The sequence below is a fragment of the Periplaneta americana genome, chromosome 12 (genome assembly GCF_040183065.1).
Source record: "Periplaneta americana isolate PAMFEO1 chromosome 12, P.americana_PAMFEO1_priV1, whole genome shotgun sequence".
Lineage (NCBI taxonomy): Eukaryota > Metazoa > Arthropoda > Insecta > Blattodea > Blattidae > Periplaneta > Periplaneta americana.
The window spans coordinates 12,292,649-12,319,263 of NC_091128.1; the positions used below are offsets into that span (position 1 = coordinate 12,292,649).

Sequence of the window (26,615 nt, forward strand, 5' to 3'; positions counted from 1 at the left end):
ATCCTTATTGTATAGTTGGTCAAGCTCAATGTGTGCAGGCCTTCCACGAAGATGTTTCGAATAAGTAATATGTTACCTCTCTCCATTGTGGCAAATGAATTAGTCATAAACAGAAGAAACGCAACAACACTATGCAAACAACGCACTTGTATTAGTTTGCCTCTCAGTCAAAACTCTATATGCATTGTAATACAAGAGTAAGGCCAACATGGAGCAGCAATGACTGGAACTGCACCTATATTACTTTTTCTCTGAACAGAAGTGACGTTAAAGATTTAGAATATACACTTATCTCACTTTTTCAAAAAATGTCACTTGTATCACTTGGCTTCTGAGTGCCTCACATATAACATTCCAATGTTTATTTTATCTATGTCATTTACTGTGTTGTTGCATCTTACTCCATACCAAGTGGCACTTTCCGGGAAGATGTCACCCTTACACGAATTCTTTTAATATGAAAAATTGTTAAGAATACATACATACTTGGAAAAGAACGAATCATTATAGAGAGTCAATATATTTGAAAAAATACGATAAATTTGTTTGTATTGCCTTATCACTTCAGGTTTGAGTTGTATAGCCAAGAAATATCTTAGTTGTGGCGTCTTCCACCGAATTACTTTATACTACTGGGTTCAAAAAGTTCCCGGAATTTTTCTACCATTTTTCGTATTAATATATAACAAGGGATATTATACATTTGTTTTGTTGGTAACATTCATGATGTAATTTCCTTAAAGTTTGTTGATATTGGCGATTGTTGGTTTTGAGTTGTAGGCAATTGTTTATCATAGTGTTTTGTTTGTTCGTCGCATTTTGTAATTATGTCCACAGAACAACGTACAAACATCAAGTTCTGTGTTTTGTTACACAAAACTCCTGCAGAGACATTAGGATTGTAGGAAGAAGCATATGGCGAAGCAGCAATGAAAAAAACTCAAGTGTATGCCTGGCATAAACGCTTTTCTGGTGGCCGCGATAGCATCAAAGATGACGTACGCAGGGCCGACCAACAACTGCAACAAATGAAGCAATCGCTCAGCGTGTGCGTAATGTTGTGAGGGACGACCGACGTAAAACCATAAAAGAGATAGCAGCAGAGGTCGGAATATCAGTCGGAAGTGTACACAATGTTCTTCACAAGCATCTCAACATGCATTACGTGTCTCAGGAGTTAGTTCCGAAAATGTTGTCGGCAGAACAGAAAGAAACAAGAATGACTCTTGCTGGGGACATGACCAGTATGGCTGATGAAGATGGTGATTTCTTAAACAGAATTATTGCTGGTGATGAAACTTGGTGCTACTTGTACGATCCAGTCCCTAAACGACAGTCATCTGAGTGGAAATCGAAAACTCCTCGGAAGCAAAAATTTCCTAGGGACACTTCCAAAGGTAAAGTTATGTTGGAAGTTTTCTTCGACTCTCAGGGTCTCATCCACCATGAGTTCATTCCAGAAGGTTATACTGTAACGAAAGAATTGTAGGTAGAAATCCTCCGTCGCCTCCGGGACGCAGTGAGAAGGAAACGTCCAGAAAAGTGGGTAGAAAACAATTGGTTCCTTATGCATGACAATGCACCTGCTCATCGCGCAATTATTGTAAAGAATTTTCCTGCCAGGCACAACATAACTGCTTTGGATCACCCACCATACTCTCCTGATCTCTCACCACCTGATTACTTTCTGTTTCCCCGTCTGAAAAGTCATCTGAAAGGACGGAGATTCAATGCTGAAGAGGTTATCGCAAACGCGACGAGAGCACTAAGACGGGTTTCACAAAATGGCTTCCAGGCCTGCTTCCAGGAACTCTACACGCGTTGGCAAAAGTGTGTTGTTGCGGAAGGCAACTATTTTGAAGGGAATGCTGTAGAATAGTGTTTAAGGTATGTTTTTTCTGTGATACTAGCAAATTCCGGGAACTTTTTGAACCTAGTATGTATATATATACATATATATATCAGTGACAAATACAGCATTAATCCAGAGAGCTGTCTGTGAGAGGATTACTATTTGGTAGTAGAGAAAGTATAGGCCCTAACTAAGTATACCTGAAATATTTTAATGGAACTCGGCATCTCTCACAGAATTTTAGAACAAAATGATAGTAAAAGCTCGATATAGCGCGGTTGTTAGGGGACATAATTAACCTTCGCGTTATAGCTGAACCGCGATATATCGGAAGTTATTATAGTCCATGTGTTAAGATAATTTAATACACTATAACTCTACACATGAACATAAATAATGTAATACGTACTCTAATATAAACTTACACTCATCAGTTATGCAGTTTATTCCATAACACTTGTTATTGTATTGTTTCCATCAATAGTTCACTTCACTGTTTATGAACTATCCTGATTTTACACTGACTTAAAACAGTCCTAAGTTTTGTTTGACGAACTAAATCAATGTGTTTCTTCTCCGCGTATTGTTTTATATTAGCAAGATGGAAGAGACGAAGACTGTTTGGTTCACTTTGCCTTTACAACCAAGACGTTACATTATTTAGATGAGATATCACTTCAGTAACACTTGGAATATTATCTTTCTCTTCTACAACATTTTCATCACCGCCATCTTCATCGTCGTTTTCTTCATTTCCAACACCATTTTCATCCCTATAACATTTATGATAACTTCACCCTCTAATTACACCTTCTGGAATGCCGCATTCCCGCAACAAGTTTGCCTTCGTTTTTCCACTTTTTACACGGTCAATTATTTTAAGCTTTTCACTCACTGAATATGCTTTTCGTTTTTTCGACATTACTGCACTTTACGTTTAATTAAATTAAGACTCAGAACGTGTGACACAGACTAAAACTGAACAACTAACACTCGGAACATGTGACACAGACTAAAACACAGTACAGTATAACTTTCACTTTAAAAGGTTTGAGAAATCTAAAATAAAAATGCGTTCATGACTTGTTCGCACACAAATTGTTTCCCGTTATGACTGCAAAATCTCTTGGAATGCAGTTTTACAACCCCGAAGGAAAGGTCATTGTCCACTAAAGGTCTATTCACATTATACGGAACGTCATCGTCACAGATCGGTACCGTCACCGTCACGTCCAATGGCAACTCATTCACATTTAACGGCAAAAGACCGCCAGTTTGCCGACGTCATCACGGGTAGAGAAGTGCGCTCTCAAACATTGTCGGTATTTAACACAAACAACTTGCATTGGTTGGTATTTGGCTGGATTAAGAAAAGGCCGAAAAAGAAAAAAGACAACATAGATGAGGATGATGCCAGATTTTGTCTCGATGGGTGTAAACTGTTTCACTGGAAACTAAGTTATGTCTGTTTCTAAATTAGTGTAGCCTACAAGTAATTATGCAGTAGTAAGGAGCATTGCTATTATTAGCTCATTTAATATACAATACTTCATAATATAATTACGAAATTTACGGTTATGAGAGATGAGAAACGGTTGTCAAAAGCTTATGCCATTAGTGCATACAATATTCATATTTGCGTTTTTCCTCGGTGTTGACTGCCTCTCCACTCTTGCAGTCTTCCTATTTTCTATTACCTTTCAAAGCTGATCCCTTAATGAAATCCGCATCGCTTTGCATTCAGGACCTAGAAAATAATGAAATATACTGTATAATCGAAAAAAAAATGTTTAGTTTTCTTTGAGAATTATTGAGATTCTGTAATATGTAAATTAATATCAAATTTTAAGTCACCGGCCTATCTCAGTCGACTAGAGCGCTTGGCTGCCGATCCGGAGTTCCGCTCGGGCGCGGATTCAATTGCAGGTTGGGCTGATTATCTGTTTGGTTTTTTTCCGAGGTTTTCCCCAAACCTAAGGCAAATGTCAGGTAACCTATGGCGAATCCTCGGTCTCATCTCGCTAAATATCATCTCACTCCCACCAATTCCATCGACGCTAAGTTGCCTTGCAGTTGATATAGTATCATTAAATAGCCAAATAGAGAATATCAAATGTCAATCTTTTCCCTCAAAATAATACTGTACGCGTCATGACACATAAAGTAGGATGTGTGACTTGCTGGAATGTGCAGCTGCGCTGTTATCTCTAGTAGAACAAACAGTCCACGTACAGATCCCATGTCGAAACATTCTCCTTGAGAATCCCTGACGGTCCGTGCCGTTGACTGTCCGTGACTTTGCCTGTGTATGTGAACTCTACCATACAAAATGCGTGTTGCAATATTTTGATGTAACATTACCGGTCCGTAATGTGACTTTGACGTTCGTATAATGTGAATCGACCTTAAGGGCTGTGTATAATATACCTGCTGAGACAGCACGTTATACTGCAGAAATGCTCTATGGTCTTGTACATTGATTTTTTTTAAAGATTGATTGCCACTAAATGTATTATATATTTTATGTCTTTTTACTGGGGGACATACCTTCCCCGCGTTAAATACGAATTCGCGGTAAATCGGACAGCACTATATCGGGCTTTTACTCTATTAATAAGGACTCATTGTGTTTTAGATAGCTATCTTTACTGTGCCCAAATTATTGTAATAACTTGTGAAACTTGTAGCATTTTATGTATATCATTGTTAAATTGCATGTTTTCTTTTTTTTTTTAAGTGCTTTCTATTTCACGTTCAAATTTCCAGTGTTCACTGTCTTTTAGAATTCAGGGACTTTGTAGCCGCCTACATTTTGCAGGCTGAAGATTTGTTCTATATATATATATATATATAATATATATATGATTATATTGGTAGATAATATTTTCAAAGTTCTCTTTTTCCCCTTCATTTTAAAAATGTTATTCCGCAAAAACCGTTTATTTTGTTTTGTCTTCCCAATATAATTAATTAATAATTAATAAAAACGAAAATAGATGACCTAAAGGCTTCGGTCACGCCTGAAGGAAGTGATCAGTTAGATTTCTACTTTGCATTTGTGCTGGTCGGTGACAGTCCTAGGAACGCATAAGTGTTTTTCCATTGGCGAGCAGATTTCCCAATCTATTTTCCCCAGAGAAAACACTCCCAAATCCCAAAGAAAAATTTTTTCCAAAAAATTATTTGTAAACGGAACTTTTCCCAATTTATTATTCTCACAACTACAAAATTCTGAAGACTCAGAATGACAAGTTGTAGTAAATTTATCTCATTTATGTTAATATATCATCATTGTCCTTGATTTCCTCGTATTTCATTTTTTTCATTAATTATTTATCTTATGTCATAGATCTGGCATTTGCAATGAAATTTTAAGTTGTGGAACAAGTCAAGAGTTATACAATTTTTTGGTGAGGCGAAGTTAGGTGGAAAATTCGTCTTATATTACCTGGTATTTGCCTTACGGTTAAGAAAACCTTGGAAAAAACTCAATCAGATAATCAACCCGAGTGGGAATATAACCCAAACTCCAGTGCAGGAGGCAAGCGACGCTACGTCTGAGTTATACTAATGGCTCTATAAAAATATACAATACATAGCAAGCAGACAAATTCAATTTACAAACCAAAATAATTATTCATCAGTTGAGCTATAAACAATAATTATAATGAATAGGTAGTAAATTAATTAAATTTAAAAGCCTAAACAATTTGTTAGTTGTTTGGAAGATATGAATATGTTAAAATTTGGTTAATTCTGTTCTAAACCTTTTCTTATGGTCCTTCAAAGCTTTAAGATAGGCTAATAATTAGACAGTGCATGAAGACTGTAATACTTGAATAGCAAACTCCCCTTTTATAACAGAGGGTGGATGGAGATCTGATTTCTGTGTTATATTAAAATTGTGAATATCTTGATTAGTACCAATGCATCTTGGTTTTTAATCTAAAAGATCATTGAGAAAAGAATGAACTCACAAGGTAAGGTTAACATTTATAAATTTTGGAAAATCTTTTTACATTATGTTTCTGGATAAAATGTTAAATATGCGTACTTCAACTGTATTGTATTTACGACTGAAATTTTCATATCCCCTGTCCAAGTTCTACTTAATTCAGCATTGGCTCAATATTCCCTTTTTCCTTCTGGAGCTCACTGACTAACTGGTAAAAGCTGGGATGATTTCGTCCAACAATTTGCTTTTCATTAAGCCAATCTTCAGAAACAAACAACTGGTATAATGTTGGAGGAAAATACCATTTTAGAAATTAGGTTTTGAAATCAGAGGCAAAGGGGAGAAATAAATGGGTAATCATGAATTGGGAATTGTGCATTTTTGGGATTATAAAGTTTGGGAGAAAAGGAGTGGAGATTGGATTGGGAAAAGTGTCCTCTAATCGTGTTTTTCAGATGACAACGAAGCACGCTCACTCAAGTAGCGTTGACACGATACGAATACAATAATTGGACCGGGTACATTCTTATGAACCAGCCATACGAGCACACTTCTAGACATGGTTGGAATAGAATGGAATTTCGGGACGGGGCACCATGAACCAGCACTGCTACCTTCCACGATCTATTGTGCTAACCCTCAAGCTAGGCGCATTCCCAAATCCACACCGGCTGACTACACTAAAGTTCACTACATACACAGGTTTCGAGCAGGAAACCCCTCTCGTCCTTAGGCCAGTCCTCTCCGTGCGTTGTCAGCTGATGTTCGAGGAATGCTATGGAATGATGACGAAATGGAGAAATATTTAGAGAATGATACAGATGCCTAATATGAGGAAACGGAAGAACCTCCAGTAAAACCCCAGCTGCGACCATGTCAGCCACAAGTGCCACTAGCCTGACAGGCACTCGAACTCGGATTGCCTGCGTAACAGAGACGTATCGGCGCTTGTCGGAGACAGTCGTTGGCACACGTCAGTATTTTCCAGATGCCTATGAAGGACGCTCACTCAAGTCGGGTTGACACGATACGAGTACAATAGACCGGTAGGCCTACATTCTTACGAGCCAGTTCATACTGCATAACAAACACTTTTCCATAGGTCTATTATAAACAAAATAAGTTGGACCCGCAAATGGATTCTAAGGTGCGATGAATTAGGTGCACTACTAATTTAACTTTAATCCTGGAACCAAGGTTCCCTAATCATTTATTACTAAACATTAATGCGTCTTAATTAGAATATAAAATAAGTGAAAATGACAAGCTATTCAAAATGGGTTGTAAAATTTTATTCTTATTAAGATGAAATGGAACAAGAGACACTATATGACCCCAAAAAATACGGTTTAAGCAATGTCCATTATTACATAATTATGTCTGCAAACAAAGAATTGTTACGACAAAAGTTTTGAGGGTTAATGATGTCTACATGAATTGTATAATTATCTCGACCCAAGCGTCTATGGAAATAGAGAAACAATGAAATTATATTATTTTTCTCTGGAATCATTAATTTTAATATACCTCTGAGTCACGGAAGTGTCTTTACAGCTTACACGTACCCTTGAGACAGTTTGATTATATGTACACTTAACGGCAAAAAGAATGGGCCGACTCTTGGTCGATAGATATGCTGAGTGCTATCGCGCGGTTCACTCGTGTAAACGTAACCCAGTGCAAGGCAATAATATAGTCAATCTTACGAGCAATGTGTGGCCCAGTGGTAAGATGCCTAACTTCCGTAGCAGAGGTTGTGAGTTCACCTCCCGGAGGGTAAAATTATTATTTTTTTAGTATTTAATCAATTTATTGGTTCAAATATGAAATGACATTTGTTCATAAATTTCGTTATGCCTGCTTTGTAAAAATATTATTGCCCATCACCTGTGGGCTATTAAGAGGCGAGACCTGGCCTATATACAAAAAAATACTTGTTTCACATCCTAAAAAATCGGGCGCATATCAAACATAAATAAATAATTAAATAAACAAAAAACAAACAATTTGTTAATATATTCACAAAAAAGGCCTGTGGTGGGGACTAGTATCTCGTCCACAAACCACCTGCGTCAACAACTGCCCTCATTCTGCGCGGCATGGAGTCCACAAGATTATGGAACAGGTCTAAATTCTTGGCCATCTCCTCCCACGCATCTAGAACTCTGTCCCACAATTCCTCAGGTGTCCGAACGGGTGGTTGTTCTGCCCAATTAGAGCGTAGGATACTTTTGACTGCAGCCCACAAATTTTGAATCGGATTCATATCTGGTGAATTTGGAGGCCAGTCGACTGGGTCGACATCACGCCTCGTCGTAAACTACCTTTGAATCCGGTTGGCGGTGTGTATCGGATGATTATCCTGCTGGAAGAAAAGTGTTCCTTCTGAATATCGTTCTCGGGCGGAAGGAATCATTACACTTGCTAAAATGTGTTCGTAGACTTCTGCCGTAAACCGACCGTGGATGCGTTTCAGAAGCTCTACCCCAATCGTATGACATTCACGCCCAACACGCAACGCTCACGCGACCCAGCCTGTTAAGTCGTTCCATGAAGCGTTTATCGTATTTGTGGCCATCCATACGATAAACAAGGCAGGACCATCGTTACTACTGGAGACAATTACCTCGTAGGAGAAAATTACATTTCTCCAATTGAAGTCTTGTCGGAGAGTAGCATACGCTAGACGGTCCACGGCATCCTCCATCGTCAAATGTTCTCTCCTCACAGCTCGATGATACCGTATGCCACGCACTCTATTGTCTCTCTGCCATCTTCAAGCGTAATGACGAGACAACGTTTTATTAAGACAGGAGTATTGCTTGGAAGAGAGAGGGAGTTTTATTATTTATTAGAGTTTTGGCATATTCTAAGCGATAACACCACATAAATATAGCTATATATGATGGAAAATTTGTAATTAAAAAAAGAGATTGTGGGAGATTCGAACCTTGAGCTACTACTATTAACTTGTTCAATACACTAATCCATATCAATGCCGTAACGACTTACGCTACTGAGACTGTTAATATCTTTTTGGCATAATACTTGATTTTCCTGTTCATATTCGCTTCGGTTGATTTTGTATTTATCAATTTTATTATTATTTCTCTCTTCAGAGGCCATGATGCATCTAGAATCAATCCTCCATTCGATTTTATAACATATTTTAGACTCTTAAACAAATTACAGCAAATGTAAATAGTTTAATTTATGTGTTACCTGGTGAACTACGGCTTTGACGAGACGAGTATGCGCAATGTTATGTCTCTGGAACTTGGAAATTGTCGGCGGCCCATCTTTTTGTCGTTAAGTGTACATTATGGAAGTTTTCTGTTTCGGTCTACTCAGTTGGATATATGTTATGAAAGTAAGAAAATAATAATTGTATTGTGGATGTAAATATTAGAATAAACTAAGTACTTAATAGTCCAGAATTAATTTTTAGTGTTTTATTTTACATGACGCTTTATCAATTGCTATGGATATCTGAAGGTGATAATGTCAACGAAATGTATCCAGGGTCCAGCACCGAAAATTACTCAGCATTTGCTCTTAACGGGTTGAGGGAAAACCCCGGAAAACCTCAACCAGATAACTTGTTTCAATCAGGATTTGAACCCAGGACCTCTCGTTTCACGGTCAGGCATGTTAACCGTTACTCCATAGTGGTGGACTAGTATTAAATGCATTTGGCTCTGACCATAATCAGTAATTTTCTTTGTGATGTTTACGCTTTATTACAGAGTTCTGAGTGTTCTTGTATTCAGATAGTCTGAGAAATTGAAACAAATATAGGCTTAAGACAAGGGTGTAGTTTATCACCGACACTGTTTAATATTTATACTGACGAAATTGTTCGACAATGGAAAATTTTAGTAAATCCTGGAATTTTAATTGATAGAGGAATAAAAATTAATATTCTGGTATTTGCCGATGATATGATTGTAATACAAGGTACTGAAACAAAACTACAAAAAGCAGTATATGAACTGAATAAAATATGCCAGAAGCATAACTTTAACATATCAAATACAAAAACAAAAGTAATGTCATTTCAAGGCAAAAATACTGTAAGGTCTAAGATTGAAATAGATAATAAAGCAGTAGAACAAGTAACAAATTTTAAGTACCTGGGATGTGATGTGAGTTACAAAAAGGATAATGATATAAAAATAAAATTACAATCATTCCAAACAGTATGTGGCGCAATTAATAGAACTTTGAAGAATAAAAGCAGAAAGGAAACAAAAATGAAATTCTACAATGTAATGGCAGTCCCTACTCTTTTATATGGAAGTGAAAGTTGGGTTACAACAAAACCTGAAGTCAGTAAAATACAAGCGGCAGAGATGAGATTCTTGCGAAAAGTAAAAGGATGCACGAGATTGGATAGAATTAGAAATGAAGATATTAGGCAGGAACTAGGAGTATACCCACTTATTGATAAAATAGACAATTACAGACAAGATTGGAAATTACATGTAGACAGAATGGACGACTACAGACTTTCCAAGAAAGCAATAAATTATAAACCAAAAGGACGAAGAGATCAGGGACGACCGATGAAAAGATGGAGCGACCTTTGAAGCCGGAACGGGCAATTGCCCATACCATGAAGTGAAGAAGAAGAAGAAAAAGAAGAAGAAGAGGAAGATAGTCTGAAATTCCATATCACTTCTTTTGTTTCGTACAACTCGACAAACTGTATCGTTTCACGTTTTGTCTCTTTTCTTGAGTGAGATCTTTTCGACGCTATTTTTAATTCACACTCCTAGCCAATCGGACTATAAGTTGAGAACGGTCCTAGTCCACTCGTGTCGGATGTCGGTATTCGAATAACCTGTTGCTACGTACGATACGAGTAGCATCCGAGTGACCGTCCGAGCAGGTTATCTTGATGTGGGTGTCAGGACACAAAGATGTAGGTATTGCATAAGGTATTGACTGTTCTGGTGGCCTTATCAAATATAAAGAAATCCACAACCTTATCGCAGGAAATGACTAATAAATAGCTCAAAATTAACGAAAAGGAGTTAAGAACCATTACATGTCTACTTACTGATTATTCATTCGGAGTTAAGGACCATTACAGGTCTACTTACTGATAATTCATTCGGAGGTAAGGACCACTACATGTCTACTAACTGATCATTCATTCGGAGTTAAGGACTATTACAGATCTATTTACTTATCATTCATTTGGAGTTAAGGACTACTACAGGCCTACTTACTGATCATTCAACCGAAGTTAAGGACTACTAGAGGTCTACTTACTGATCATTCATTCGGAGTTAAGGACCATTACAAGTCTACTTTCTTACCATTCATTCGGAGTTAAGGACTATTACAAGTCTACTTACTTATCACTCATTGGGAGTTAAGGATTACTTCAGGCCTACTTATTGATTACTCATTCAGAGTTAAGGACTATTACAGGTCTACTTACTGATCATTCATTTGGAGTTTAGGATTATTACAGGTATACTTACTGATCATTTATTCGAAGTTAAGGACTATTACAGGCTTACTTACTGATCATTCATTCGGAGTTAAGGGCTATTACAAGTCTACTTACTTACCATTCATTCGGAGTTAAGGACTATTATAAGTCTGCTTAGTTATCATTCATTCTGTGTTAAGGACTATTACAGGCCTACTTATTGATCATTCATTCGGAGTTAAGGACTACAACAGATCTACTACTTACTTATCATTCATTTAGAGTTTAGGACTATTACAAGTAGGCTATACTTACTCATTATTCATTCGGAGTTAAGGACTATTACAGGTCTACTTATTTATCATCCATTCGGAGTTAAGGATCATTACAGGACTACTTACTGATCATTCATTCATAGTTTCATGCTCAAGGGTAGATCTTTCACTCCAAACCCAGAATTCTCTAATCTTTCCTATTTTCTGCCTTCCCTTTAATCTCAGCATATGATTCATATATCTTAATGTCTTCTATCATCTGATATCTTCTTCTATCCCGAACTCTTCTCCAATTCACCATACCTTCCACTGCATCTTTCAGTAGTTTCTACTCATCCAGTGATCCAACCAATTCCTTTTTGTTTTCCTGATCAGTTTCAGCATTATTCTTTTTTCGCCCACTCTTTACAACACAGCTTCATTTCTTATTCTGTCTGTCCATTCCACACGCTTCATTCTTATCCACAACCACATTTCAAATCCTTCTATTCGCTTCTCTTCACTCCGTTGTAATGTTCATGTTTCTGCCTCATACAATGCCACACTCTACATGAAGAAATTCATTAGTCTCTTCCTTACTTCTTTTTCCAGAGGTCCGTACAAGATGCTCCTTTTTGTTTTTAAAACTTCCTTTGCCATTGCTGTCCTCTTTTTGACTTCATGGCAACAGCTCATGTTACTGCTTATAATATACCTCAAGTATTTGAAGCTTATGCACTTTATTCTTCTTCCTCCTACTATAACCCCTCCTATGTTCTGAAAACAGTTTTTTACTAAATCCTCCAAGTATATGTTGAACATGGTAGGTGATAAAGGTAAGCAAAGGAAGTTTTTAAAACAAGAAGGAACACGATGATATATTTATTCTGTGACTTCCTTTAACATAATAGAGCACTTTGAAAAAATATCATTCTGCTAGACGTTGTTAATAGAGTGGGTGAATGGAATAAGGACCCATTGTAAGTTCAGTAAATTATTCAGAGCTATATTAACATTTTCTCATTACTTATAAATGTATAAATCATACATCATCCCCTGCCCCTGGTATTTTTCCAAACATAAATTTTCGACATACATGCCCTGGCTTAGCTTTCACACATTAACTGTTACATGAACGAGTTTACTCGACTCCTATTTGCACTGCGAAAGGACACTGACCTTTCAAAGTGCAGATTTACAGCTCCCGGCGTTTCTTCCGGCGATCTTGGCTTAGCTTTCGAACATCAACCCTGTTACACGAGCGAATTTACTCGATTCCACTTGCACTGCGAAAGGACACAGTAGGCTACCTTTCGATGTGCAGACTTAAACTTCCAGCGTTTCTTCTTCCTCCACAGCATCTCCTTCACCCCCGTTATATGGTGGCTATCAGGTTACGTCCATTTTCGATATTTTCCCCCTCCAATATTTTCTAGAGCTCTAGTGGACCAGCGAATCTCAGAGTGAGACAAGAGGCCAAAAGATTTGGAGTTCATTATATTCTGTTTTTCTCGGATCCGAAATTCCTTGCAAGGACGGGTTTTCGAGTATCTTTTAAATTTCGACTTCCATTTCCCCCCTCTCAGTCGTTCATTCAAGTCATACATTCTTTCGTGGCATGGTATTGCGTACAATACGTGTCAAGATTTATACGGCCCTAGGTTAATTAATTGTATTAATTTGACAAGTTTATTTAAACCTATCATTTTAAAAGATGGGATGGGGCATAATTCCATTTGGTGAAATATTTACACAACCGCACTTGTGTGCGCAGTAATCAGTCACAATCTCACGTCAGTCATAAATATCCATAGTGTTGTTTATATAGATTCCTTTGGACAAGGCTTCGAAACACTTTGAAACCCTTTTGGTTAACACCATTACAGTTAAATCATACGTAGAGATCAATCATAGTAGTATAATCATAATAGAATTGACAGCGAGTCGTTATGAAATTCATATGACATTTATGGAGAAAAAAATGCAGTGCGGCGTGTGAAAAATTAATTCATTGTAATTATTTGTTAAAGAGACATTATTTTCGCGTAGAGAGCAACACTGAAAATATTCTCTACAACCACACGAAACTCCACTTTTACCTACCTTACTATCTTCGGGGAATTCGTATAACGAATGCAGACTTAAAAAAATTAACACATACAACTCAACGTCAGTTTTAACCAAGTCCCTGCAAAACAGGAATATCGGGGCTATTTTAATAGACAAAAATAAGCTATAGGTATAGATACATTAATATACAAGATTTAAGAAAAGGAAATAAGCTCAATATTTATAATTACTGTGTTCTTTCGTCGGTAAACTCAGACCATAATGTTGTGATGCTTATTTATATGATCATTGCTGAGAAACCAACCAGGCAATCGGCAGAGGATTTCTCCACCTAGAAAATATTTACAGGTAGCTCGCATAGCGGAAAATAATTTCGGGAGAGTATTTAAAGTTTATTTATTTGTCGGGGGCCTAAAATGTCGCGGGATCATGAAAACTTAACTTTTTTTTTCTGCCGGAAGGAAAAGAAAGCTTTCATCGTTTTCGTACTCCACTTGCTTCGTCGAAGCTTTCTCTATAATAAAGCAAGAAACGTTATCACTTTAATTGAGCATATGAAATACGAGTATAATACATTTTTCAGATGATCTATTCTGCTTTCTGTCATAATTTCACCGTCTGGCAGTCCATCAGAACTGAAATTTTTACGAAGGTGACCTATATTATTTTTAATTAATTTTTAATTATAAATTTGTTTCACAGAATTTATATACGTGGGTCCTGGACGATGTCGCAGATATGCCAATCAAAAGAAAGGAAGGCGAGGAAACAAGCAAAATACCAAGGGAAGAGTAACGGCTGTGAAGAACTAAAGATGCCTGGAATGAATTTTTGAGTGAATGTATAGTACTTAGTATGATATGAGAGTCTTTTTTATTGGTTTTGTAATGATTTATATTACGTATGTTATTTACGAAAATGTGTTGAAAATAATGTGTTAAATTTATATACTAATAAATTGTTTTAATGTTTTAACGTATATTCATACATGATTACAATAATAGTAATTTATAGTGTAAAGGATAAAATTAGATTTCATCCTTAAGTAGAAAGTTTAGCCCCCGAGGCGAAGCCGGTAATTTCCACGAGAGCGTGCGATCTGTTTACTCTTGTGCGCTGTACACTATTTTATCCATTACTAATATATAAATTAAGTTTAAATATTATAGGCCATTCCTTTGTAATCTGCTGTTTGTGAAGCAGTTATAAAGTAATCAATAATTTATGGATTTCACTGTTGCTAATGTGTTGGTTGTCATGAAGAGAGTGATTAAAATACTTCTAATTCACTACTGTGAATGAAGCTATTGTTTAGGTTGTTAAGGACGATGAAAGAAAGACCAGTTTAGATACCAGTTATAGATACATGAATGAATGTATGGATTTTATCGTAGATAATGTGTTGGATGTTATGGGGGAGTGATATTAAAAATACATTGCTGTGAGATACAAATGTTTAATTCACTGCTGCGAATAAAATTGTTGTTTAAGTTGCTAATGACGTTCAAATAAAAACTAGTTTAGATGCAAGTCATGGAGGAATAAGATTAAAGTTAATCAATTTATCTAATTTTCAACTGTGTCGGAAGTGATCTGTACAACTCAATAAGAGTATTTGAAATGCAAGAAGAAATCCAGAAGAAATACATTATCCACATCCGGCATTATTACGAGAGAGATTAAAATGAAAACTTCAATTTTTTTTTAAATTTAATTGATTAAACAAAAGTCAAACATAAGTGTATAATGCAAATCAAGCTTTCAGGTATAACTCCCTGTAATGTTGATTTGAATAATTTCGAGGGAAAAATTGTTCCGGGGCCGGACATCGAACGTTTAACCAAAGGTCCTGGGTTCAAAGCCCGGCCCCGGAATAATTTTTCCCTCGAAATTATTCATAAGTGTATAATTTATCAACATACTCGTAATATGCTTGACGTTCAACACAGATCCTCCAGCGCCTACAAAGTGCATGGATTCCTCTAAAATATGTTTTGGTGCGCAGCCACTCATGCACTGCCTCTTTGAGTTGTGCAGACATGTGGTAATCACTCGGACCGAAGTCTGGTGAGGATGAAGGGTGTGGAAGAGTGTCATAATGATGTTCATTGATGGTTGCATCTATTACTCGGTCAGTGTGAGGCCGACCATTTTTTTTATTATCCAATTTAATAAACCCTGTTTCACCCTGAGGTATATTAGGGTTATAGTTGACATCAAAATATATTTTATAAGCAATAAACAATAATAAAATTATAATACAAAATTGTGGTCAAGGTTGCAATTCACATGAATTATGTATAAGAATGCACCTTAATGAAAGATTGGATCGTTTCATAAAGCCTCAAAGCATGTCTCTATATTTATATCTAATGGTTATGGGAAGAAATATATATATATATATATATATAATTTTATATATATATATATATATATAAAATAGCTATTAAACATGTTATTTTAGAAGCAATAAATAGCTATACTAAGAGATGGCTTAAAATTTACGAATTAAATACATTATTTAGTAACAACAATTGGCAATAATCAGGTATTTCAAGAAATGGCTCAAAATTAGAAATCAAATGCATAATTAAAATAAAAATTAAAACCAATAGTACAATATTATAGTATGCAAAATTGAAGACTTAGGCCTACAGTTTCATTACAGTTGATTAGAAATAATACGATTTTTTTCCCGGAATAATTTAACATTTTACAGTTTCACGAATATTCTTTCAAGAAGGACATGAAATACTTATATGATTTAGAGTTGGTAAGTATATTGGTTAACGGTTTGGTAAATGTATAGTTTAAAGTGTTCAGTAACAACTCAAGCTCGTATCTTTCACGGCAAAAGATTGGACAATCATATAATACATGTTTGACATCTTGAGATTCCTCCCCACAAATGCAAGTTGCATCGTCTTTAATATGGAATCTATTTAAGTGTTCCCCGAATTTTCCATGCCCAGTCAAAAACTGTGTCAGTACGAAATTTGGCGTCATTACTTTACATTTATTACGATCATAGACCGTTGGAAAATATAGCTCTTTTGTAAGAATTCCCTTTCACTATTGACCAATCTTTCGTTCCATTCTTGCATATAATGTTCTTTGGCTACTTTTTTATATAGGATAGCAGACATAAATTGTACGACAGTGGCACATCAGAGTTGGCTGCCATCTTTGCCAATTCATCGGCTCTCTCATTTCCAACTATCCCAGTATGCCCTCTGACATTGTCATGTATCAAAATGATAACTGCAGTCAGACGTCCCATAGCATTGATTTGATTATAGTGCGAAGATGATTTTAACACATCTTAATATAAAACACTGGTGACAGTGTTCCTCCTATGTGTATAGTGTTCCAAGATTACGCCTCGTTCGTTCCAAAGAGTCAGCACAACTTTCCCTGCAGATGGCTGCGTCCGAAAGCTATTAGGTTTTGGTGGTGAGGAATGGTGCCATTCCATGCTTGCTACGAGTTGATGGTGTTGTATCCAGGTTTCGTCTCCAGTAACTATTCTCGCAAGGAAGCCATGACCTGCTCCTTCAAAGCGCCGCTCTTTCAATTCTGGAGTGAGCTGCCGTGATACTCACCCTTGTGATACCCACACTTTGCGAAACTTAAGAGCATCATATGCTGAGCCATGACTAATATTAAGAATTACGGCTGTTTCATCCGCCATCACAAATCACACGGCTATTTCCATCTCTATGACTTTAATTGTTGCAATAGACTCTGCTGTCACAACTCGGTGTGCCTGACCCAGGAGAGGAGCGTCTGTTACAGAAACCACACCGTTTCTGAACCTTCTACCAGGCTTCTACTCACTCGTTCACTTGCTGCTGTGATAAACATGCATCACCATACTGGACTTCATTTGTCGATGGATTTCAGTAGGTTTCACAGTATCACTGCTCAGAAAACATGATAGAACGTTGTTCTTCGTTGGTGCATGTCGAAAATGGAGCGGCTATCTTTAAACTTGTACCATTGGTGAATAATAGGATGGTAAACTTATTGACTTTCCCGTTTCAAATGCTAGTGGCGCTAATTTAGAAATTTATTTTCCTGACCCTGTTTTACTCCAGGCATGTAGTAGCATACCAAGTGGCGAAATATATAACTAATTTTTCCACTCATCTAGCAGGGCACCAAATGGCGAAAAGTATAATTACGTGCATAAGAAATTCCCTCCTCTGAAACTACAAATTTAAAGTAAACCATTTAAACTTTTATTTCTCCCATCTTCCACTAAAAATTCATATTGAAGTCAACAGTAAGAGGAAAGAGATAGTCTATGTTACACTACCTCCTTTATTAAAATACATCCAAAAAAAGACAGAAGAAAACAAAAGATTTCGTATTTGAAATTGTATGCCTTGGGTATTTACTGTATAGTGCATTGGAAAAGTCTGCAAAAAGTAGTTAGTAATATAATATTTCTACCTCCTCTTGATATTATATGTACATCTATTATGAGGCAGTACTTCTCATTTGACAATATATGCCAGAGGAAGAACATTTGTTTTTATACATCTGAAGTATGTTCAGTGTAATATGTAGCTAATCGGGGATGTATGCAATGGAGGGGAAAGGAGCTGACCACCCTACCTCATTGGCTTATAGCCTAGTTGTCTCATAAGTCATGCCTTGTTGATATCACTTGTGACGTTCAGCCCTATCTTGTGACCGTTAACTAAACAACAAAAATGTAATATTTTCAATTATCTGTCTACTATTTTACAATACATTCAACAACACTATTTTAACAAGATTCATAAACATCACTATTTAACATACACTGCATATACGCAAATTTACTACTTACATCTAGGAACAGAACATTTGCCTCCATTTTATTTGCAATTTTCTAACTTCCATCTTGTCTTCTCTTCTAACTCAACTGTCTAACCCTGACGGATAAGTGGAGAACTCTGGAGGATCTACCCATCAAGGAGTACTAATGTTCACACCGGATGCTGGTCTTCTTACTTCGGCAGGGCAAAAAGTAAATGGTGCTGATAGCAGTTTGCATGCTATTATATTCATCCATGCTGTTACTGTGACAGCGTTTAGCTTGTCTAGATTTCCGCGATAATAATTTAAATGTCAAATGTTATGTTCTATTTAACAACGCTCGCAACTGCCGAGGTTATATCAGCGTCGGCAGTGTGCCGGAATTTTGTCCCGCAGGAGTTCTTTTACATCTAGTATATCTATTGACATGACCCTGTTGCATTTAAGCACACTTAAATGCCATCGACATGGGTAGGGATCGATCCCGCAACCTCGGGCACAGAAGGCCAGCGTTATACCAACTGCGCCAAACAGCCGACAATAACAATTGAATGTAAGAATTAATACACAGGCTCCGAATATCACCTACCTTACTTCATAATTCAGTAAGTACTCACAACGGCTTTGCTTCTAGTAAAATACAAGTTAACAAGTTTTCCTTATTCCTCAGTGATAAACTACCTGTAGAAATATTTTTTATGTATTATCATCATCATCTTCACTTCATGGTTTAGGCTTAGTGCCTGTTCCGTCTTCACATTTTATTCAGTTCCACCTCTTCCTAGGACGTCCGACATCTCTTTTGCCTTCAGGTTGGTATTGTTGTATCAGTGCTGGAATTCTTTCATTATCCATTCGAGACAGGTGTTCTTTCCACTTTCCTCTATAATCTTCAACTTTATCGTTTATGTTGTATATATTTAATTCTTTACGGATATCCTCATTTCTTATCAGATCCCTTCTTGTACATCCCTTTACTCTGCGAAGACACCTCATCTCTGCAGCCAGTAATTTACTTTTATCTCGTTCTTTAATTATCCATGATTCGCTTCCATATGTCAACACAGGTACTGCCATAGTTTTATAGAACTTTAGTTTTGTTTCTTTTCTAGTTTTATTTTTTAGTGTTCTATTTATTGTTCCGCATATCCACTGAAATTTGCTTATTTTGTTGTCAATATCTCTATCTACATCATAAGTTATATTACAACCTAAATAATCAAAATGAGATACTTGTTCTATTAGCTTATTATCAACTATTATTTTTGTACGAATTGGAAATTTACCACTGTGGGCCATTACTTTAGTTTTATGAGTTGATATGCTCAAATTATAGTCTTCTTTTCCTAGTAGGTGTAGTTTGTGAATGGCATATTGCAATTTTTCTTCACTGACTTCTATTAATGTTACATCATCGGCAAACATTAGAATATTTAAAAATGTATCTTTACTAATCTTTATACCTGGATTCACCTCCATTTTCCATTTTTTAATTAAGTCATCTAGATATATGTTGAAGAGACTAGGTGATAGGCTACAACCTTGTCTGAGTACTTGATTTATTCTTATTTCTTCTGTTTTCGATGTTCCTGTGTTTATTATTATCTTTGTATCTGTGTAGAGGCATTTTATTATTTCTATCAAATGTGGAGGGTAACCTTTATTATACATTATTTTCCATAATATGGATCGTTCTACACAATCAAAAGCTTTATCGAAGTCAACGAAAGCTATGTGCGTTTCTACATTGACTTCTCGTCGTTTCTCTAAAATTCTCTTTATACTAAAAATATTGTCACTGCATGAGCGCCCTTTTCTAAAACCCATCTGCTCTTCTTCTAGATTCACTTCAGATATCATTTTTAGGCGATTATTAATTATTTTAGTATATATTTTATAAGTAGTATTTAAAAGGCTTATTCCTCTGTAGTTTTTACAATTATTTCTTTCTCCTTTTTTAAAAAGTGAAATTACTTCTGCTACTTTCCAAGTCTTGGGAATTGTGTAACTTCTCCAGCATTCATTTAGTAAAAGTAGTAGTCTCAAATGTAGGATTAAACCTCCATATTTCAATAATTCAGTGTTTATGCCATCGGGTCCACAAGCCTTTCTATTTTTCATATTGCCTAGTGCTGTTTTCAGTTCTTCTAATGTAATTGGATCGACCGAGGTATCATAGCTAGGTGTATTTTCTTCTATTTCCATTCCTGATTTTTCGTTGCACCACAATGATCTATAATGTCGCTTCCACTGCTCTTTGTCTATTACATTTATATTTGCTGTATCTCTTTCTGATTGATTGAGATGCTTCATAATTTTATAAGATATAGTTTGTCGACCATGTACATCGTTTTCAATCTGTGTCATAAATTGATCCCAAGATTCTTTATGTGCATTTGTTATTAATTTTTTGACATGGTTTCGTTTTTGCTTGTACTGTTCTTTAGATTCTTCAGTTTGCATTTGTAGAAATTGTATTTATGCTTTTCATTTTTCATTCACTGCTTGTTCTATGGTTTCATTCTAAATTCTTACACCTGCCTTTTTCCTTATTTTCTTCTTCTTCCCAATTGCCTCATAGGCTGGTATTATTAATAAATAAATTGTACTATAAAATAATATAATATAAAATTGTGTATCAAATTTGTTTAATATTGGTACAGAATATATGTGTCTATAGTTTTTCTTCTCATAGGAGATTTGCTTTTCTATTTTCAGTGCTGTCAAATGATTATATATTTTAAATGTTGAGAGGATCAGAGTCCATGAAACTACTCAATTCTCATTGTAAAGGGACTCTAGAGTCTATACATTGGAGATAATGAGTGATGTATTATTTCATCGACTAATTTATTACTTAAGTACATAATATGTGTACCTAGATTTATTCATTGTATGTTAATGGAAGTCATGATTTGATGCAACCAATCAGAAGGTGTATGCTCATTGTCTCAACTCTTACATTAAAATATTATTATCGAGGGACTCTATGCTTGTCTGCACTATACTGCCACCTTAGGGCATTCTTTACAGCATTGGTAACAGCACTGCCAACTTATAGGAAAATAACGCGAAATTTCGAATATTTATTATAATAGTTTTAAAGTTTGATTTGACTCACCCTCGTAAGTAAATGAATATCAGTCTGTCTCACCCATGTTTCCGAACCAGCCAATAACATTAACTTCACCCAGTTTCTCAGAATTTAATGTTATAAAATATGTACTGTACAGTAACAAGCAATTTGAACATATAAGACAATTTAATTTTGATATGTTAGAATGCGATGTTTGCATCCCTTACGCATAATATCCTATTTGTGACAATTAAAAACCTTCGAACATAAAATAGATAGAAGGGGCAAGGCTTGCTGGGTAGTGGCACCAGAGTTCGATCAGCTGATCTAGGGCCGAAGCGATATGGGATATGGAAATGCCAATATATGTCTAGTGGAATATGAGTGTTTTGGATTGATTTTGGCAAAAGAAAAAGAGAAATAACGATAATATTTCATAGGTGGTTACACTTGATGCATATTAATAACCTCACTGCAATGTATTAAAGCGCGATAACGTTATTTAATTATGTTTATTTCGGAAAACTTCCACACGTGTACGATTTCCTCACTGCTAGCAATTTGATTAAAAAAAAAGATCAGAAGTATCTGTGTTTGTCGAATGCTCATTATCACGGTTCCGAATTCAAATAAAGAAAAACAAATAGGACTAGGCCTACCTCAAGTTATCAAATTACCCTAGTTGTTTCGTGTGGCTGTTTCAGTTTTGCAATCGAATCTTCAATAGGTCTCAAGTTATTTCAGCAAAGTAACTACAGTGTATGTACTATTAAATTGTAGAAATGATGATGGCCCGCTCGGCTCCCCCCTGGCTAAGCGTCTATGGATGAACTGAAGCAGTTATCTAGATGAAACTAGCGTTGGAGTAGTTCTCGTGATTTCGGAAGTAAAAATAGTTTAATTTAGAAGGGAATTTTTTATAGATATGCAGTTGATCGAATATGCAAGGCATAACAAACTCCTAAACTAACCAAATCTAACCTATCGCAGATTCAAATAAGCAAGATGTATAAACTGAGTACAAAGTGAACTACCACAGCGCTAGTTTAGCCGAAAATTTAATTATAGCACCACCAATTTTCAAAACTATCTCAAGAAAATGGCATCGAAGTATTGATCAATGATCCAGAAATTTGGGCGTTGGCGTTTCCTTGATTCCTTGTCATACTCAGCCAATTGAGTGATGCACGGAGCCCTCAAGGTGTTAATCACAAAATCAAAGCGACTATAATATAAGACATAACTTCCTCAAAATACACTCAGGGACAAAAAAAAACCGGACACTTCTATATTTGCTTGTATTTTGTTGCCAATTATTTCAAAATGAAACAAAACCCATTTAAACAAAATAATGTTTCATTTAGCACCTTATACGACAACATTTGAAAAAAAAATCTCTGATGAGAAAATTTACCAAAAATTACAAAGGGCGTATAACTATGGCATCGTTTGGTCAAACTATTTTTTAATTTTATGGTGCCTTAAACATTAAAAACTCTTTTTAGTAACGGGTATTACCCCCTCTGGCTTGAATAACTGCATCCATACGTCTTGGCATGCTCTCAATTTGGTTAGCAATGCTTTCTTGAGGAATAAGTTCCCATTCTTCGCCAAGTGCTCGCCTCAACTCTTGTAACGATTCTGCTCTCGGTCGTCTATTCTTAAAACGCCGTCCCAGCATGTTCCACACGTGTTCAATTGGGTTCATGTCTGGACTCCTTGCTGGCCATGGAAGAACATGGATTCCCACTTCTTGGAGATAATCTCCGACCGCATGGGCAATATACGGCCGTGCGTTATCATGCATTAAAACAAAATTATCGCCTACAAATTGGCCAAATGGCACAACATGATCAGCCAAACATTCATTTATATACCTATCAGCTGTTAGTCTTCCATTTTCAACAAAAACCAACTGCGTACGAGCATCCGTACACACTCCTTCCCAAACCATCACTCCACCACCTCCATACGGCACATTTTCGGAAGTGCAACACTGTGAAAATCGTTCTCCCCTCCTTCTCCAAACTCTTTCATGTCCATCAGGTGAGCACAGATTTAAATGGGACTCATCGGTGAACAGAACACAGCTCCACTGTCCATTTCTCCAATCCCTGTGATCATTTGCAAAACGCAGTCGTTCAACTCGATGCATCCTGAGAAGTCTGGGACCAGTTGCAAGTCTACTTGATATCAGTCCTCTTGCTTTCAACCTCCTTCTAACTGTTTTGGCCGAAATTGGGCGTCCATGCATGTTAACAAATTGCTGGGCTACACTAGTAGCTGGCAGGTTGCGCTCCCTAAGAACTCTCAACACCATATACCTGTCTTCATTTGGATTTGTGGCTCTTGGACGACCCGAACCTGGTCTTCTCGTATATTCTAGGGTCTCTCTATACCGTTTTATGGCATCATGGGTTTGCTTCTAGCCATATTCATAACATTTGCAATGTAACGTACACTACGTCCATCATCGTAAAGGGCTACAGCTCGAGCCACATCTTCAGGTCGCATCTTGTTTTAAGACAAATGTTACAACCCCACTTAAACTCAGAAAATGTAAAAATAAAGAAATAACGAATGATAACGATAATGAAGCACAAAATGGTTGAGACAAAATTGTTATAGCTGAGACTCCGAAAGCAAAATTGGAATATTTGGTTGTAATGGCTTGTTTATAAAACAAAAAACAAGCAACAATGTATACACGTCTCCTTAAAAACAGATGGCTACCATAATATTGTATGAGAAGATAATGTTTTGCAAAATACCAGCAAATATTAAAGTGTCCGGTTTTTTTTTGTCCCTGAGTGTATTACAGTTTTCATATCAATAAAAGTTACATAACCTATGTTTTCACTCATGTTTTTTACCCTTAGTGGAACTGGAAGCTTCATGAAGAGTACTGTCAGACAAAAAGAGTGCAAAGTACTGTCAAGTGACGTAAGGAAATTGCCATGAATATTCGTGAACATTTTTTAAAAACAATAGTGCCCTTTATTGAGTCAACTCCTTTGTTTCAGTCTTAATATATTTTTCAGTAACTTCTAGCTTCAATTTCCTTACAAAAAAGTTGACAGTAAACTTACCCCATATTTTCATGAGACAATTATAGCAGGCTTATCTTTAAGTTATTTCATATTGTACTATAAAACAAGCCATTAAAACAAGACACTTGTTAAATTACGATCTATCAAAACTTTTGTTTTATTTTAATACATTCTAGGGTAGGCTGTCATTTTCGTAATATTTGTAATACATTACATGTACGTACAGCATACTGTGTAATGTTTTGCCCGAGATCAGCTGATCTGAGAGATCTGCTATTTTGGTGCCACGTTCATCCAGTAGAGTAGTACAGTAAATACAGAGGGCGTTCTCTGTATTTACTGTACTGCTCGAAGGGACAGATTTCGGACCGGAACTTACGTAAAAGCTATCATAGTGTCTGCCCATTCCTTAGCTTATGGAGTTCATTACATTTACGTAATACGTTCTTTCTAGTCCACACCTGTGAAGTAACGGTTAGCACGTCTGGCCCCGAAACCAGGTGGCCCGAGTTCGATTCCCGGTTGGGGCAAGTTGCCTGGTTGAGATTTTTTCGAGGTTTTCCCTCAACCCAACATGAGCAAATGCTGGATAACTCTCGGTGCTGGACCCCGAACTCATTTCACCGGCATTATCACCTTCATCTCATTCAAAAGTTTAGAATTCAGTTTAGATTTCCCATTCCATTGACGCTACTACTTCAATGACTCTAGAGGGAAATTTGGAGATTTCACTTGCCCTTGGGAACCCCGGAATACTGATAAAATAAGTGTCTTGGATTTATCCAGGGGTTTCTGGAAAACATCTGTACTGTACCTTTATGCACTATTTGCCCGTTTATAGGCCGCATTTTTTCACCCTAATCTAAGTAAAAAAAAATGTTAGTGCCGCTTATACTCGAGACATTCTAAAATAGAAACACATTTCGTATAAAATACAGTAACATACGGTACCTTATTACGTATAAAGCACGCACTTCAACCAGCCATCTCCATCTGTTTATTTACAAAAATTCAAGTGAATCCTTTGCTTTCATCCATCTTGTCGATATCAAATTTCCTCTCTGCTGCTCTGTTTGCATTTTCTCATGCATATCGCACTACTTGAAACTTAAATTTCGACGAGTAGCCTGTTCTCACTCGGCCCATGATTTCACACACTGAACTCCCACTGTAATGAACTATAGACTTACTAAATAACCGCCTAATGAACAAAGAGCAGTGACCAAATCTCGAGCTCTTTCGTTACGCGTGGCACTGATATGCGGCCAAGGAACAGTAACCAACGTTCCATCACTTTTGTTATGTAAGCTATCACCATAGTCTAATACATACAGTCGCGCAACTTCAACACTTTTTTTTTACCAACATTCACGACACTAGCCCCCAAGCGTCAGGCAAGGCACAGGTCATAGGGTTGATACAGTCAGCACGTGCTTTTAAGGGGTGCGAGATGTTATAATAACATTTTAATCATGCGTCGGAATAAAGGCAATGTTTGCAGTGCTGTAAATTGCAGTAACAAATTTAAATCTCCGAATATGTCGTTCTTCAGATTCCCTAAAGACCAAGAGAGGTAAGTGTATATCAGAAAATCATAACTAAGTCGTAACCAATAATCCACGCTGTAGGTAGCCTACGTATTGTGTTCTATAAAACATTTATTATTTATCAGTTACCTATTTGTATGTCAGGGACGACAGTTTACATAAGAATAAAGTAAATACCTGTTACAGTAGGCTATATTATTTTGTTGCAGAATGTGTAAATGTGTAACCATTCCGATTTTGGATGATGTATCTACAGTTCTTAATGCAAGTAGGGCTAATTCTATAATTTTTGTATTCGTCTTCTTTTCCTTATTTTTTTTTCTTTTTTTCAAAATTTGAATGTTATATTGCATTCAAGTAGGGATCATGGTGTTAATTTTTCAAGAATTCATAGAGTATTGTAATCCTTTTGCAAAATATTCACTTCTTCAATAAATCCAGACTGTGTCGATAAATTTCTGAAGTGTTGGTGTAGATTCATGTGGCAGACGTATTAAGTTCTCAAGAAATAAAGGAGCTTTTTTAAATTTAATATAAAAAGCAATAGTTTCTGTAATAATTT

The 26,615-nt window shown here is 36.4% G+C and overlaps 1 protein-coding gene across 2 annotated transcripts in view; it reads left to right on the top strand.

Moving 5' to 3' along the window:
• LOC138710177 (beta-1,4-glucuronyltransferase 1-like) overlaps positions 1-26,615 on the top strand; it is a 159,996-nt gene that overhangs the window by 47,213 nt on the left and 86,168 nt on the right. The window contains exon 3 of one of the 2 annotated variants that reach the window (XR_011335143.1): positions 14,277-14,553. The exons of the other annotated variant lie outside the window; for it this stretch is intronic. The gene's annotated coding sequence lies outside the window, so the exon portion shown is untranslated. Of the gene's footprint in view, positions 1-14,276; positions 14,554-26,615 lie in introns of those variants that run through there. 2 annotated transcript variants of the gene reach the window in all.